Below are 16,128 nucleotides of genomic sequence, written 5' to 3'. Positions count from 1 at the left end.
AGTGTAGGACTGACCAGTCTGTGCCAGCCTTCCCCCGGCAAAGCCCCACTCTTTTGGCTGCAAGTCCGGTAGAAAAATTAGGGAACACAGGGAGGAGTGTCCACCCCAGCCAGGACCATCCCTAAGGTGTCCAGAGCTAAGGTGACCCCCTCCCTGCAGAATCCTCCACCTTGGCTTGGACAGGGACCAATAGGATTAGGTTTGTGCCCCCCTCAACAAAGGGAGTGGGCACAAGGAGGTTGTAGTCACCCGCAGGGACAGTCACCATTGGTTTCTGCCCTATGACCCCTAAAAGGCCCCTAAATCTAGGATTTAAGGGCCTCACTGAACATAGCTCACCAGATTCCTGGCGACCCGACTGCTTAGCTGAAACCCCCAGCAGAGAAGAAGGAAGACAACAACTGCTTTGGCCCCAGCCCTACCCACCTTTCTCCTGCTTCAAAGAACCTGCAAAGGAACAGCAGCAGGACCAATGACCTCTGTTAAGCTCCGGAGGACTGCCCTGCACCCAAAAGGACCAAGAACTCCCAAGGACAGCGTCCTCTCACCTCACTCCAGATGTGTGAATCCTGACCACTCTGCACCTGACGCTCACATCTTATGTCCAGGTGGTGGTCCACCCAGCTAGAGAGGGTCCCCAGGCGATTGCGAGCAAGTGCCCACCCTGGATTGACCTCTCCACCCCTCAACAATGACAGAGGGAATCCTGAGGAGCCCCCTGACCACAAAGCTCCAGACTAAGATATCCAACGCCTAAAGACACACTGCAGCCCCCAGGCCTTGGAGAAACTGACACCTGGTGCAGCCGTGTTCAGCAGGCGGCCCTCCTCCTTGTCCTATCGGTGGTGTGCCCGAGACTCCCCCCTGGACCTTGCCTGCAGCCTCTTAGTGACCCCCGGGTACCCTCATAGAGCAGCATTGGAAGCCCAACGTCCTGTTTGCACCCTGCACCCGGCCGCCCCGGTACTGCAGAGGGTGTGTGTGTGTGTGTGTGGTGCCTACTTGTGGCCCCTCCAGTGCTCCTCTAATCTCCCCTGGTCTGCCCTTTGAGCAGCGGGTACTTACCTGCAGGCAGGCCTGATTCCGAGTACCCCCTGTCTCCATAGGATCCCACGTTTAAATTGCTCATCTTTGACCTCTGCACCCTGCCGGCCCCGTGTTGCTGGTGGTAGATGTTTGGGGTTAACTTGAACCCCAACCGGTGGACTTCCTAAAACCCGGAGAAAGAAACTGTAAGTGTTGTACTTGCCTGCAAAACAAACTAACATTTCTTCCCCCTAGAAACTGTTTCTGAAAAGTGCACAGTGTCCATTTTTAAAACAGATAATTGCCATTATTTCAAAAACTGTGTAACTTATTGATTTCAAATAACGTACTGTTGATATATGTGTGAACTATGAATCTATTGAAGTACTTCCGTGGAACTTGAATGTTGTGGTTCTAAAAATACTAGAAGAAAATATATTTTTGATACATAAAAACCATTGGTCAGAAGTTGTCATTGAGTGTGTGCTTCTATTGTCTGTGGTGTTCAACAAACGTTTTGTACTACCTTCTGATAAGCCTAACTGCTCGACCACACTAACACAAAAGAGAGCATTAGTATTATCTACTTTAGCCTCTGTTAAGCCTCTGGTGAACCCCTGGACTCTGTGCACACTATATCTTATTTTGATATAGTATATATATACACAGCCAGCTTCCTACACTGTTTGTTTGTTTTTGTATAACATGCACCATGTCACAGCTGGGTTCAGAATGAGATAGCATGTTGTTCTTTACTGTACAGGTAAGAGTAAGAAAGTCATCTAGCCAAGTAAATGCTAGTAACATCACACTCTGTTATATGGGAGACACCATTGACATAGATTTTGTTTTGTATTGCTTGTTTTATTCCATTGCAGATATCTTCCTGGTCCCAGCTCCCCCTTCCCAGTTATGTGACGGAGACTTTAGTGCCACTGTTGGTGTCTGAACTGAGTCAGTTGACCCTGCTCCTTCTTCCCAACCGTCACATTTCCTATCGCTGACAGCCTATGAACCTATGTGAAAACCTGGAAAGTTAAGGTGGTCTTCCTGTAGCATCTTCTCTCTTTTGGCCTGGTAGCCTTAGCTAAAGCCTAAGGCCACAGTGCTTGCATGATTTCCTTTATTTCTTATATGTACACATCCTCATGCTACCTCATTTTCCCTATGTACACGAACTACCTTCTGTCCACCTAATTGTTTGAGGCGGTCTCAGTGGGCTCTCCAGTGTCATCCATTCTAGTGAGTTTGAAATTCTCTGTATGAGTTGAGACAATTTGGGTTGCTCGGTTCGTGTACATTTCTGCAGAGTCCTGTGTTTAGTTTTGCCAGTGAATTCAACAATCATATGACCTCCACCGGGATGTGTTTGCTTTGTTTAGCTTTTTTGCCTACATTACATCTGGTTTCTCATGTTAAGGGGGCATGGTGAACTAAACACACTACCTTGGTGTTTACAGTATTTTTGGATTCCGCCTTCACAGCTACTAGACATAGACTCATTATTGTTGTGTATAATGCATTCCTTGGATTCTGCTTTTATCGCTTCTGGATAGAGCCACAGACCAACTACCATGGTGTCTGTGGTAATATTTAGATTCCACCTCTACTGCTCATGTGTGGACCCCATAAGCCCATTACTGTCAGGCTTCAACAAAGAAACAAGTGCAAACCATTTAAACAGCACCAAAACAAAGAAGAAAGGAACATGACCCTCACGAAATCCAACACCAGTTAATAAAAATAGGTTGTAATTTTATGCATTTTTAGGTACTAAACTGAAAAAGATTCCCTGGAGGGTTCCAAAGATATAGATTTTTAAAGGAACAATAAATCAAGACTTTTTATTCAGCCATGAACAAACATTGGCAAATTCAGCATATTTGACAAAACCCTTTTCAGCAAAAAGTTACTTCAAGGATAAATGCAGTTACTTAGAAGTACTTTGGGTGACCAAATCCAGCAGGGAGCCAGTCAAGAGGACCAACAAGGTCCAAAGGAACAGTTACCTTTGAAAGAAAAGCAGTCTCCAGTCCAGTTCCAGCGTTAGTAGCCAGTTGCCATTAATTTCTATGGAGTGGTTGTCTTGCAAGGGATACAGGGTTCTGAAGATGCTCAAGGATGCTGAAGATTCTGTGCTGTTGACTGGGGTCTTCCTGGGGCTGCTACTTGAACCATGGTCTTGGTGAGGTAACTTTGGCCACAGGTGTCGTATCCCTCGAAGTCCTCTCATTTTCAGCAAATGTCCAGTCGTCACTGGGACCACTGGTCACCCGGCACAACAAAGTCAGCGGTTCATTTCTTTTGGCAATAACTCTCCTTCCAAGCAAGTAGACTGGACTCTGACAACTCTGCTAGGTCCAGTGGACTCAGGTGCAACTTTTGAGTGATGTGTCTCAGTCTTCCAGGCTGCACTTCAACAAGGAGTGACAATCCAGTTTTATCGGCAACCAACTTGCCCAGGCAGGCTTTCTCCACTTTTGTGGCCCTACGCTGTAAACAGGAAGTCGATCAACTGACTCTTGGATTCTTTGCTTCTGGCCGTGCTCAGAGGACGACTTCTCCTTGAGCTGGACACCACAGGCACATTCCTATATCCGTTAGCCCAAAAAGCAGCAGGTGCAGTCCAACTTCGGTGCATCCTCTATTTACAAGGTCCAAGGTCAGGAGGGCAGTCCTTCGGTCCTCTTCACCAGTCCAAGAGAGGTCTAAGTTCTGGGGGCAAGGGGTGCCCCTTTTATGCCCAGAAAATGCCCTTGGCACCAGTCAATAGGCTGCTTGGTTCCTTCCCGCATGCTGACAACTTCCTCTGAAGTGTGGCATTTAGCTATCCTAGAGTGCTCTATTTTGTCCACTTCCAAGATGGCTGAACCCTTCTTTTGGTGTGTGGAGCTCGGTAGCCCTAGAGGTGTGGCTGCCTTGGAGCAAAGTGCCCATGAAAAAAATGGCTTGGCCACTGTTCCCCCTCTCTGTCCTCGAAGCAAACCTGTCTACCTAGAAAGAAGAGCAGGCCCTCAGGTTTGGTCACAGTATGCCCTTTAAAGGTGGTTTCCCCTTTAAAGCGTGTTTTTTGGGCTAACAACCCATGTGGCTTGCTTCCAGGAAGAGGCAAAACCACCTCTTCTATTGTTACCCATCCTCAAAGCTGTTTACCAGTCACCCCATGCGTGCTGAAGGATGTCAGCATCTGCACATGGCCACTGGAAAACTTGGGCAACAGAGTGGCAGATTTCTAAAAGTTGCACATAGCAACAAGCTACATAAATTTCAAATTAGGCATCAAGTTGGGCTTAATGTAACGAGTTGTTTGATAACTTACAGCACTTTAGTAGTCTCATTCAGAAGTCAGAACTTATGAATTGTCAGTGTGTAACCCTATACTTGCCAAAAGGGCTACTATCCTCTCTCCCAATTAAAAACTGTAGTTGTGAGTTTTTACTGTTAGAACATATCAAGCACATGTTGCACCCTGCCCTAGGATTCAAAAGGCATGCTGTAGGGGTGACATACGCACTTTCGGTTTTGCCTTTTCCACTAGTTTAAATGGCAAAGTTGAGTCAGCAATGGCATGCTGGGAGACTCATTTTACATCAAGTGCTGCAAGTGCTGCAGTCCCTTGGGAGACACGTATAAGTAAATCAGTGTTTGATGTCCTATGTGGCTGTAGATACACATCCTCTTCATACTCTTGCGATTTAATGTTGGGTCCGGAGTGTTGCAAATAGTTTTTCTTCAAACAAGCATTTTCGAGTCACTGGATCGGGTGACTCCTCCTTCTTGATAATATTGCACATGGGCATCAACTCCTTTGTTAGAATTTTTTCTCTCCACCGTCGGGTTCGGACGTGTGTGTCTTCGCTCCGTTTTTCAACTCGCTCTGGTTTGAAATCTTTCCTTCTGTCTTTTCTTTATCAACGGTATTGTTTCTCGATCGCGTATTTCCATCTTCGTGTTTGTCTCCACTCGTCAGTCCGGGCACCGACCACGCGCTTTCCGGGGCGACCTCACCTGTGTCGGTCCTACCTCACCACACGGCACCGAAGATTATGCTGAGCTGGTGAAACGGATGCTGTTTTGTTTGTGTACTCGGTGCCACCCAAAATTTCTCCACACAGATAAACTTCTGGTGTGTAACTTGTGCCTCTCCCCCGACCATCAGGAAGCTACCTGCGATGCCTGCAAATCCTTCTGATTGAAGAGGATCCTTTGGGACTGAAGAGCTCGACGGTTGGATATCGCACACATGACTCCAGACAACACCTGGACATCTTTGGGAAGGAACATGCCCAAGAGGAGCCAGAGCAAGAGGAGACCTTTACGATCCAGGACTCCGATTCCAACATGCAATTAGATATTGAAAGCCACAAGGTGACATTTGCACAGTCTGTGAGTAACATGGCCCCTCCTACCCACTCTGACTATTAAAAAAAAACATGTGGAGGTCACCGGATGGCCCCTGCCACCAGCCCATGGCTGAATCCGAAAAAACTATTTTGGCTGTCCCGCCCTCCGGCCCTGCTCTGAAAATAGCCAAGACCAAGACAAAGTCTTCTTTGTCGACCTCCAGCCCCTCTGTCCAAGACATCGTTGCCCTCTTGGTCTGAACTTCAGTTCCTGAGTATTTCAGCTCAAAGCCAACCAGCTATCACCTCTGCTGATAAAATCGCACCTATCAGCAGGTAGTGGCAAGAGCAGCTGCCTTCCACAATGTAGAATTACACCGGGACCCTATCGAACAAGACTTCCTGTTCGATACCATTAAATCCACCATAGGGGTATTCAGTTGCTCCCAATGCTCCCTGGCATGCTTCGTCATGCAGACAAAATTTTTAAAGAACCCGTCCACTCTAGGGTTAAAACCCCTAGAGTAGATAAAAAAAAATACAAGCCTTCTCCCACAGATCCAGTCTACATTAGGTCACAGTTCCCTCCAGACTCTATAGTAGCCACCACTGCACGAAAACGTGTCAGTGGCCAAGCCAAAAGGACACTCCTCCACCTGACAAGGAGAGTAAGAAGATAGATGGTGCCAGCAAAAGAGTGGCTGACCAGGTGGCATAACACCAATTCACAGGCCGTACTAGCCAGGGATGACCAGGCTCACTGGGATTAAATGGAGGAGCTCCTTTAGTTTCTCCCAGAACAGCATGGCAAAAGAGGACATCAAATCGTTGCTGAGGGCAAACCATTACAAACAACTTCATACGATGTGCCCTCCAAGCCGCAGATACAGCTGCACGTGGCATTAACACCATTGTCTTGATTAGGAGGCATGCGTGGCTTCAATGCTCTGGTTTTAAACCAGAGGTCCAGCAAGTGGTGCTTATTATGCCCTATGATGAGGAGCATCTTTTCTGCCCTTAAGTGGGTTTAATCCTTGATAAGCTTAAAAAAGACACAGCAAAAGCCATAGGTGCTCTACCGACCCTCACACAAAGGGTTACTTTTCGTAGCCCCACCTTCAAAGATGGTTACAGACCCACAACCTCAGGGGCGTCTGCCTCTCAACCCAGGCAGTCTTCAACCTCCTATTCTAGGGTTTTCTTTGGGGTTCCTACAGAGGCAACAACATCAAGGGCAGAGGAAAGAGCACTGCCTTCCGAGGCTCTACCTCCACTGCAAAGCAGTGACTACCTCGGTCTCCCCTCTCCCCATCTCCCCCCAACCCACCCCCACCCACTCCACACCTATCGGGGAAGATTTCAAAACTTTCATCCAGAATGGCTCAACATCACCACAGACAAACCAGCCCTTTACCTTACAACAACATGGTTAGTGTCTGTAGATCATTACTGTAGGAAGTTGGCTATGTATATACTATACTAAAGTAAGGTATAGTGTGCACAGATGCCAGTGGATTCCCAGAGGCTTTACAGAGGCCAAATTAGATAATGCCAATGATCTCTTTTGTGGTAGTATGGGTTAACAGTTAGGCTTATCAGAGGGTAGAGCTAAGTATTTGTTGCACACGCACAGTCAAGAAATGAGGCACACACTCAATGACTAACTCCAGTCCAACGTTCATGTATTAAAAATATTATTTGTTGCTTTTATTCTAGAAGAAAAAGGATCTTTGTTGCAGGTAAGTACAGTTTTAAGAATGCATCACTTTCAAGTGCAGTTTGGTTGTAAATCGACAGTTAATATAGGTTTAGTTAAGCAATACTTTTCAATAATAAAAGTACACAGTGCAAAAATCATTGAAGGGAATGTAGTCCTATGCGGGGGAAAAGTACAAGCACAGTTTACAGGTAAGAACTTGACTTACCGTCCCAGTGTACATGAGTTTAGGTGTCCACAGTTCAAGGGGACACCAAGAGTGCACCACCAGCAGCACAAGGCAGGCCGGGTGCAGAGGTCAAAATGGTGTAGGGTGCCCAATGGAAACCAATAGAGACTGGTGGCACTTAGAAAGACTTTGTTTGCAGGTAAGTACCCGTGGCTTCAGAGCACAGGCCTCGGGGCTTTAGATGAGCACCGGGGGGGCCACAGGTCAGCACCAAACATACACCCTCAGCAGCACGGGGCGGCTGGGTGCAGGGTGCACACACAGTGTCGGGCGCTCAGTGCAATTCATTGAGGATCTCTGGGTTCACAAAAGAGACTGCAGGCTTGGTCCAGGGAGTTGGAAAGAGTGGACCAGTGGCTGGGCAGGTAAGTTGAGATTCCACTAGACGTCAGTGGACTGTCGGCGGGATTTCCCAAGACCAATGGACTGTGGGTGCAGGGGTACCTTTTGACATAGGGAAATCTTCACCGGAGCCGGTCGCGGTCAGGGGGGTCCTCTGGATTAAGGCTGAAGGCGTTGTGTTGGTCAGGAGGGGTCAACCCACGGTGATTCAAGGTTGGAATCGCCAGGGGATCTTCTCTGGACCAGTGGGCCACCTGGACTAGGGCCATAAACATTGTATGCAGCATGGGCAGGACTCGTGGCTCCGGAGGGCACTGAAGTCCTTGTTGGAGGTTTCTTTGTGGACATGGCCGCTGTCCTCCTGGGTTTTCGGTCTTTAGGGAAGGCAGGCAGTCCTCTGAGGGATTTTAGAGGTTGCTGGGCCTGCAAAATGAGTCGTCTTTTGTAGCACAAGTCTTGAAGCTGCAGACAGACCGGTAGGGCAGGGGCCAAGTCAGTTGTCGTCTGGAGTTTTAACTGCTGATGCAGCTCTTCAGTCCTCCTTTTTGAAGTCGCCAAGAATCTGAAGAGCAAGGTTCAGCCTGCCCTTAAATACTAAATTTAGGGGTGTTGCAGAGGTCAGTAGCCAATGGCTACTGACCCTGAGAGTCGCTACACTCTTCCGATGCCCACTCCCTTTGGGAGGGAGACACATTGGCTATCATCCTCCAAAACAAGATGGAATTATTCTGAAGAGAGGGGTTCTCCTTATCTCTGGGCACCCTAGAGGTGGTCCCAGCTGGGGTGGACACTCCTTCCCGTGTTTACTAATTTTCAAGTCGGACCTGCCGCCAAAAGCCACCAGTGGGGGCAGGTATCTCTCCACTGACTCAAATTCTCGGGGTCAGCATAACAAAGTGCTGGAGCCCTTGAGGCTAACTGACAAGTGATGCTGTGTCTGCGAGGGAGTGGTGTAATGCACCTCCACGCATAGCAGGCTTTGTCCCCGACTCTCAGGAACACAAAGGCTCTCACCTCATCAGGTCAGAAACTTGTCTGGTGGTGGCAGGCTGGCAGAGGCCGGTCAGCCACACATTAGAGAGTTGCTCAAATTTCAGGGGGCATCTCTAAGATGCCCTCTGTGTGCATTTATTTATAAATCCAACACTGGCATCAGTGTACCTTTATTGAGTTGAGAAGTTTGATACCAAACTTCTTAGCATTCAGTAAAGCCATCATGGAGCTGTGGAGTTCGTAGTGACCAACTCCCAGTCCATGTACTCAGTAGGGCTTCACTGCACTTACAATGTCTAAGAACTAAGACACTGTAGGGGCACATTGCTCATGCAGCTGTGCCCTCACCTGTGGTATAGTGCACCCTGCTTTAGGGCTGGAAGGCCCGCTAGAGGGGTGACTTACCTTTGTCACAGGCAAAAGTAAGTAGGTATGGCACCCAGGGAGGGGTGTCATGTCGACTTTACCTTTGTTTCCACACCCTCACACACAATCTGCACTGGCAGTGTGCATTTGCTTGGTGAGGGGTTCTCGAGGGTGGCATGAGACCCTTTCTGGTCACAGGGCCCTGGGCACCACTGGTACCGTTTGCAAGGGGCTTAACTGTGTGCCAGAGTTGTGCCAATTAAGGAAGTAATAGTACAGTTTAGGGAAAGAACTAGCACACAATCAGTCAAGTTAGCATCAGATACCAGGTAGAAAGTGGGGGGTGACCATGCCAAAAGGGTCACTTTCCTGCAATTACCAGTCCTCCAAACATTTCCCGTCAAAGACTATACTACGAGCACCTCACACTTCTCAAACAAGTGGTTGAGTCCCTTCTTCTCAAAGGGGCCATCAAGCCTGTCCCTTTCTAATACCAGTGATCAGGAGCATACTCCCTATACCTTCTTATTCCCTAAAAAGAGAGCTATCTCAGGCCTATTCCGGACCTCAGACCATTAAACCACTACATTCTCTTGTAACCCTTTCATATGGTTACTCTTCAAGATGTTATTCTGCTTTTACAGCAAGGGAACTTTATGATGGCCCTAGATCTAAAGAACGTCTACTTCCATATCACCATCCACCCCACACACTGGAAATACCTTAGATTTGTGGTTGCAAGCAAGCATTGTCAGTTCAAAGTCCTGCCTTTCAGAGTCACAACTGGTCTCAGAGTCTTCACAAAGTGCTTAGCACATCTCAGAAGATAAAACATACAAGTTTTCTCTTACCTAGATGACTAGCTCATCAAAGCCAGCACACAACGACAGTGCCAATATCACACTCAGATAACAGCGGACCTGCTTAAACGCTGGGGTTCACAATCAACTTTGTCAAATCCCATCTCCAGCCTCTTCAGATACAGCCCTATCTAGGAGCTATTCTCAATGCACAGTTGGGGCTAGCATACCCCAACACGGCCCGCGTGCAGAGTTTTCAGTCTCTTCTCCACCAATTTCAGGAGAATCGCACATACACAGTCAGGACCATTATGCGCCTGTTAGGGATGATGGCATCCTGCATTGCCATGGTTCCCCATGCCAGACTCCATATGCGTCCCCTACAGCAGTGTCCGTCTCTCAGTCACAGGATTACTTGAAGGATCTAGTGTTGTTAGACCACCATACTCACTGCTCTCTGCTAAACAGGTCCCCAGTGCCAGAGCTCTTTCCCGAAAACTGCACAGTTGTTTTTCCCAAAAGGCACAACTTTAGCTACCAATGTAAGTCCCTAGTATATCGTACCCCTGGCACCCAGGCCATGGGGTACTAAAGGGAAGGCCCTTGAGGGCTGCAGTACAGATTGTGCCACCCTCAGTGACCCTCTCACTAAGTGCACACAGTGCTGCCTTTGCAGGCTGCGTGTCTTGGTGCAGACCTAAAATTAAAACACGACATGGCACACAGCCAGTGTGCCCTGTCTCCTTTACACTGCATGCACTCTATGTAGGTCACCCCTCTGGCTGGCCTTCAAGACCTAAAGGCAAGGGGCATTGTAGTGCATGTGAGGACATACCTTCGTAAGTGAATATGCCCCTGCTATGTCTCTGCCGATTCTCACAAATAGTAAGTGAACAGTAAAGCCATTTTGAGTATATGCTGGACACTGATCATTACAAGTTCCCCAGCTACATGATGACTTCACTGACAATAGGGATGTTTGGTATCAAACATCTTGTATTAATAAACCCTCATTGAATCCAGTGATGGATTTATTAATGGATTTATTAATACATACACTCAAAGGGCACCTTAGAGGTGCCCCCTTGAAACCTACCAACGACTAGATTTTGCACTGACTGGTCAGAACCAATGCAGCCATGTTAGACAGAGTGAGGTCAGAGCCAATGCTCTTGATGGCTCAGAACAAAGGCCTGCTCTGGGGAGAGGTGTGACCTCCTTTTACAGGCAGGATGGACATTCCAGGGCGGGGAGCTTCAAAGGCCTTGCCACCTCTGAAATGTGACCTAGGCCTGCCCAAATGGTGGACCCCCCAGTTCCTGATCCCACATTTGGCTGCTGCCACCCCTCAGACAGGTTTCTGCCCTCCTGCTGCTTGACCAGCCCTGTGGAAGAGGGAGGCAACACCCTTTCCTTTGGAAATATGCGTTACAAGGCTATGGATGGGTAGCCTCCGATAGCCACAGGTTTGCTTCGAATGGCACATTTGGTACCCTCCTTGCATAAACCAGTTTGCACCAGTCAAGGGACCTCCGGCCCCTGCTCTGGCTCGAAACTGGACGAATGAAAGGGGAGTGACAACCCACCTGTCCATCACCACCCCAGGGGTGGTGCCCAGAGTACCTCCAGGTGGTCACTCGATTCTGCCATCTTGATACCAAGATGTGCAGAGGCCCCTGGGAGAATCTGAGTGGCCAGGTCAGGCAGATGACATCAGAGACCCCTCCTGATAGATGGTTAGTTTGCAAGGGGACCAACCCCCCCTTTTAGGCCTATTTAGGGACTGCTTTGCAGATGGGTCCCCAGCATCGACATGCAAGACTCCATCAGGACTTTTCTGCCTCGTTTACTTCTACTTCTGGCCACTGGAACTGCAACTGGACTCTTCAGGAACCAACAAGACTGCAACGTCCGAGACAGCCTCACCTTGCAACATTGTCTCTCTGGCTCCTTCCAGCAACTGCAATATTTCCCTGGCTGTGCATCCTCTGCTGTCGGCAAGACCTCAGTCTGCACCAAGAAGCAAGAAGGAATCTCCTTTGGCGTGAATGAGTCAGTCCCCTGCACCTGCAGGCACCTACAGCAACGACGACCGGCTGCATGGATCTGGTGTCCTCTGGAAACACGTGGATCCTGCATCACAGGTGATGGTCTGGAGTGGTCCCCTTGGTCCTCTCTGCCCACTGTCCAACTTTGGAGACGGTGAGTCCTTGCCGGACAGTACCCCTGTGCATCGCGACTCTTGTAGCAATCAAGGCTTATTGACTCCTGCTCTAAGAGATCTTCAGGCTTCATGTAGCCCCGGCCTCCAGCATTTTACCCTGCCAAGAACAGCCTTCTCTCTGCTGCTCCAGCAACATGGGACTCCGCTCCAGGTGTGCTGATTGGGCTTTACTACAACCTACTGTGCCTGCTCCCAGTGGGTTGCCTGTGTGGGCTGCATCTGCTTCTGCTGGCTCTCCCGACTGTTGAGGGTCGGCCTGGATTCCCCTCCAAGGGTCGAGTCCCCTGGACCTTGCTGGTCCTCTTCAGCCTTGCAACTCTTCTTTTGTGTCTTCTTGCATTTGCCAAGGCTTTTTAGTGATTCTTCTAAACAACCATATGCGACCCGATGACTGACATGGGACACCATCTCCACAGCTGCAAGGACTCCTCCTTAGGTCCTGGGCTCCACAGCTGGTCGTCTTCTTCCCCAGTCGACCCGGATCTTCATCCACCGAAGGGTGGGTAGTGGCTCCTGCACCCACTGGACACTCCATTGTAGACTGGGCTCTGTCCCTTCTTTCAGAATCCACCTTTGGTTTCTTATAGTCTGGTTCTGTTCTTGCCCAATCCCTTTTTTAAGTCCTCTTGTTAGTCTTTGGGAATGCCAGGTACTTACCTCTGTTTTCCTGGTCTCTGGAGGCACTCAGGTACTCACCTCTTGGGGTTCCTAGTTCTTCCAGCTTCCCTCTAACAATTCCATATCCTTGGGTGGGGAGCTTCACTTTGCCTTCCAGTTTCTTAGTATATGGTTTAGCTCTCCCCTAGGGCCCTTAATATTTTCACTAAGTATTACTGTGAGGAAATGGCTCCTTGGCATGGTTACCCCCTAACTTTTTGCCTTTGCTGATGCTAATTTATGATTTGAAAGTGTGCTGGACCCTGCTAACCAGGCCCCAGCACCAGTGTTCTTTCCCTAAACTGTACCTTTGTGCCCACAATTGGCACAACCCTGGCACTCAGGTAAGTCCCTTGTAACTGGTACCCCTGGTACCAAGGGCCCTGTGGCCAGGGAAGGTCTCTAAGGGTGCAGCATGTATTAGGCCACTCCAGGGACCCCTCACTCAGCACATGCACACTACCTCACAGCTTGTGTGTGCTGGTGGGGAGAAAATTACTAAGTCGACATGGCACACCCCTCAGAGTGCCATGCCCACAACCCACTTCCTGTGGCATAGGTAAGTCACCCCTGTAGCAGGCCTTACAGCCCTAAGGCAGGGTGCACTATACCACACGTGAGGGCATAGTTGCATGAGCCCCTACAGTGTCTAAGCCAATTCTTAAACAGTGTAAGTGCTGGGTAGCCATACAGAGTATACGGTCTGGGAGTTTGTCAAACACAAACTCCACAGTTCCATAATGGCTACACTGAATACTGGGAAGTTTGGTATCAAACTTCTCAGCACAATAAATCCACACTGATGCCAGTGTGGGATTTATTGAGAAATGCACACAGAGCGCATCTTAGAGATGTCCCCTGTATACCAGTCCAACTACTAGTATTGGGCTGAACAGTTTCTGCCAGCCTGCCACATCCAGATGGATTTCTGGCCACATAGGGTAATGCCTTTGTCACTTTGTGGCCAGGAACAAAGCCATTACTGGGTGGAGGTACTTCACACCTTCCCTTGCAGGAACTGTAACACCTGGCAGTGAGCCTCAAAGGCTCAAGCCTGGTGTTACAGCACCCCCGGTCACTCCAGCTAGTGGATATGCCCGCCCCCAGACACAGCCCCCACTTTTGGCGGCAAGTCTGGAGGAGATAATGAGAAAAACAAGGAGGAGTCACCCTCCAGCCAGGACAGCCCCTAAGGTGACCTGAGCTGAGGTGACCCCTGTCTTAGGAAATCCTCCATCTTGCTTTGGAGCATTCCCCCCAATAGGATTAGGGATGTGCCCCCCTCTCATCCATTGGCTACTGCCCCCAGACCTAAACATACCCCTAAATTGAGTATTTAGGGGTGACCCTGAACCCAGGAAATAAGATTCCTGATGATCTACAAAAAGAAGGACTGCTGACCTGAAAGCCCCGCAGAGACGACGGAGACGACAACTGACTTGGCCCCAACCCTACCGGCCTTTCTCCAGACTCAAAGAACCTGCACAGTGACACATGCAGTGGGACCAGCGACCTCTGAGGACTCAGAGGACTGCCCTGCAACCAAAGGACCAAGAAGCTCCTGTGGACAGCGACTCTGTCCAAACAGCAACAAAGAAACCATCTTTAAACTTTAAAGGGACTCCAGCCTCACTCTGGAAGTGTGAGTCCCCAACACTCTGCATCCGACACCCCCGGCTCGTTTCCAGAAGAACAAACACTGCAGAGAGGACCCCCAGCCGACTCCGATGACTTGGGTACCCTGAATTGACCTCCCTGCACCCCCACAGCGACGCCTGCAGGGAGGATCCAGAGGCTCCCACTGACTGGGACTGCCCGGTAACAAAGGAACGCGACGCCTAGAAGAAGCACTGCATCTGCAGCCCCCAGGCCAGAGAGAAACCAGCTACCAGTGCAGGAGTGACCAGCAGCTGGCCCTCATCCTTGCCCAGTCGGTAGCTCGGCCACGAAATCCCCCTGTGCCCTTCCTGCATCGCCAGAGTGACCCCCAGGTCTCTCCATTGATTTCTACCTAAAACCCGACACCAACTTCACACACTGCACATGGCCGCCCCTGTGCCGCTGAGGGTGTATTTTCTGTGCCTGTTTGTGACACTCCCCAGTGCTCTACAAAACCCCCCTGGTCTGCTCCCCGAGGACACATGTACTTAGCTGCTTGCAGACTGGACCCGGAGCACCCCTCTTCTCCATAGGCGCCTATGCTATTTGGGCCCTACTTTGACCTCTGCACCTGTCCTGTGTTGCTGGTGCTGGGTATTTGGGGTTGCCTTGAACCCCCAACGGTCGGTGCCTATGCCCCAGAGACTGAACTTGTAAATGCTTTACTTACCTGAAAAACTAACCATTACTTACCTCCCCCAGGAACTGTTGATTTTTGCAGTGTCCACTTTTAAAATAGCTATGTGCCATTTTTGCCAAAACTGTGTACATTACTGTTTTAATTCAAAGTTCCGTATTTACCTATGCCAAGTACCTTGCAATTTATGTACTTACTTGAGTTCTGAATCTTGTGGTTCTAAAATAAATTAAGAAAAGGATATTTTTCTATATAAAAACCTATTGGCCTGGAGTTAAGTCTTTGAGTGTGTGTTCTTATTTATTGCCAGTGTGTGTACAACAAATGCTTAACACTACCCTCTGATAAGCCTACTGCTCGACAACCCTACCACAAAATAGAGCATTAGTATTATCTAATTTTGCCACTGCCAACCTCTAAGGGGAACCCTAGGACTCTGTGCACACTATTTCTCACTTTGAGATAGTATATACAGAGCCAACTTCCTACACATGGTCACTGCACTCTGACCTTGTAAGTCACCCCTAAGGTAGGCCCTTTAGCCCAAGGGCAGGGTGCTTGGTTCTAAGTGTAAGGGTACCCCTGCATGAGCAGAGGTGCCCCTTCAAACCCCAGACTCAATTCCCTGGGCTTTGTACGTGTGGGGAAGCCATCTTAAGGTATGTAGTGGACAGTGGTCAACACAAGTTGTCCAACTACATAATGGCTTCACTGAACATAGGCATGTTTGGTATCAAACATCGTAGAATCATGCAACTACACAGATTCCAGTGCTTGTTGCTTGATACCATGTACTCTGTGGGATCCCTAGGGGTTCCCTCAAAGTCTGCCTGTACAGCCTTGCAGGGTCTGCATGCCAGCCTGTGCTACTACTGACCCCAGACACTGTTCTGCCCTCCTGCTGCTGAGCTTAACTCTGGCAGGGGAAGGAAGAACAGAGGATTTCCTGTAGGATAGAGGTGCGACTACCTCTTCTTTAGAAACTGGTGTCTCTGGGCGCCTCTGAGTGCCACCAGGCTGCTTTGAAGGGCACAATTGGTGTCCTCTTTACATAAATGGATTTGCACCAGTGCAGGAACCCCCAGTTCTCGCTCTGGCACGAAACCACACAAAAGGCAGTGGGGAGACCACCCCC

The 16,128-nt window shown here is 49.2% G+C and overlaps 1 protein-coding gene across 6 annotated transcripts in view; it reads left to right on the top strand.

Moving 5' to 3' along the window:
- The window catches only part of CPLANE1 (ciliogenesis and planar polarity effector complex subunit 1), a 1,992,329-nt gene that overhangs the window by 1,385,719 nt on the left and 590,482 nt on the right, over positions 1-16,128 (top strand). The gene's annotated exons all lie outside the window — the stretch shown is intronic.

The sequence above is a fragment of the Pleurodeles waltl genome, chromosome 1_1 (genome assembly GCF_031143425.1).
Source record: "Pleurodeles waltl isolate 20211129_DDA chromosome 1_1, aPleWal1.hap1.20221129, whole genome shotgun sequence".
Lineage (NCBI taxonomy): Eukaryota > Metazoa > Chordata > Amphibia > Caudata > Salamandridae > Pleurodeles > Pleurodeles waltl.
This window is presented reverse-complemented; position numbering and strand designations above follow the sequence as displayed.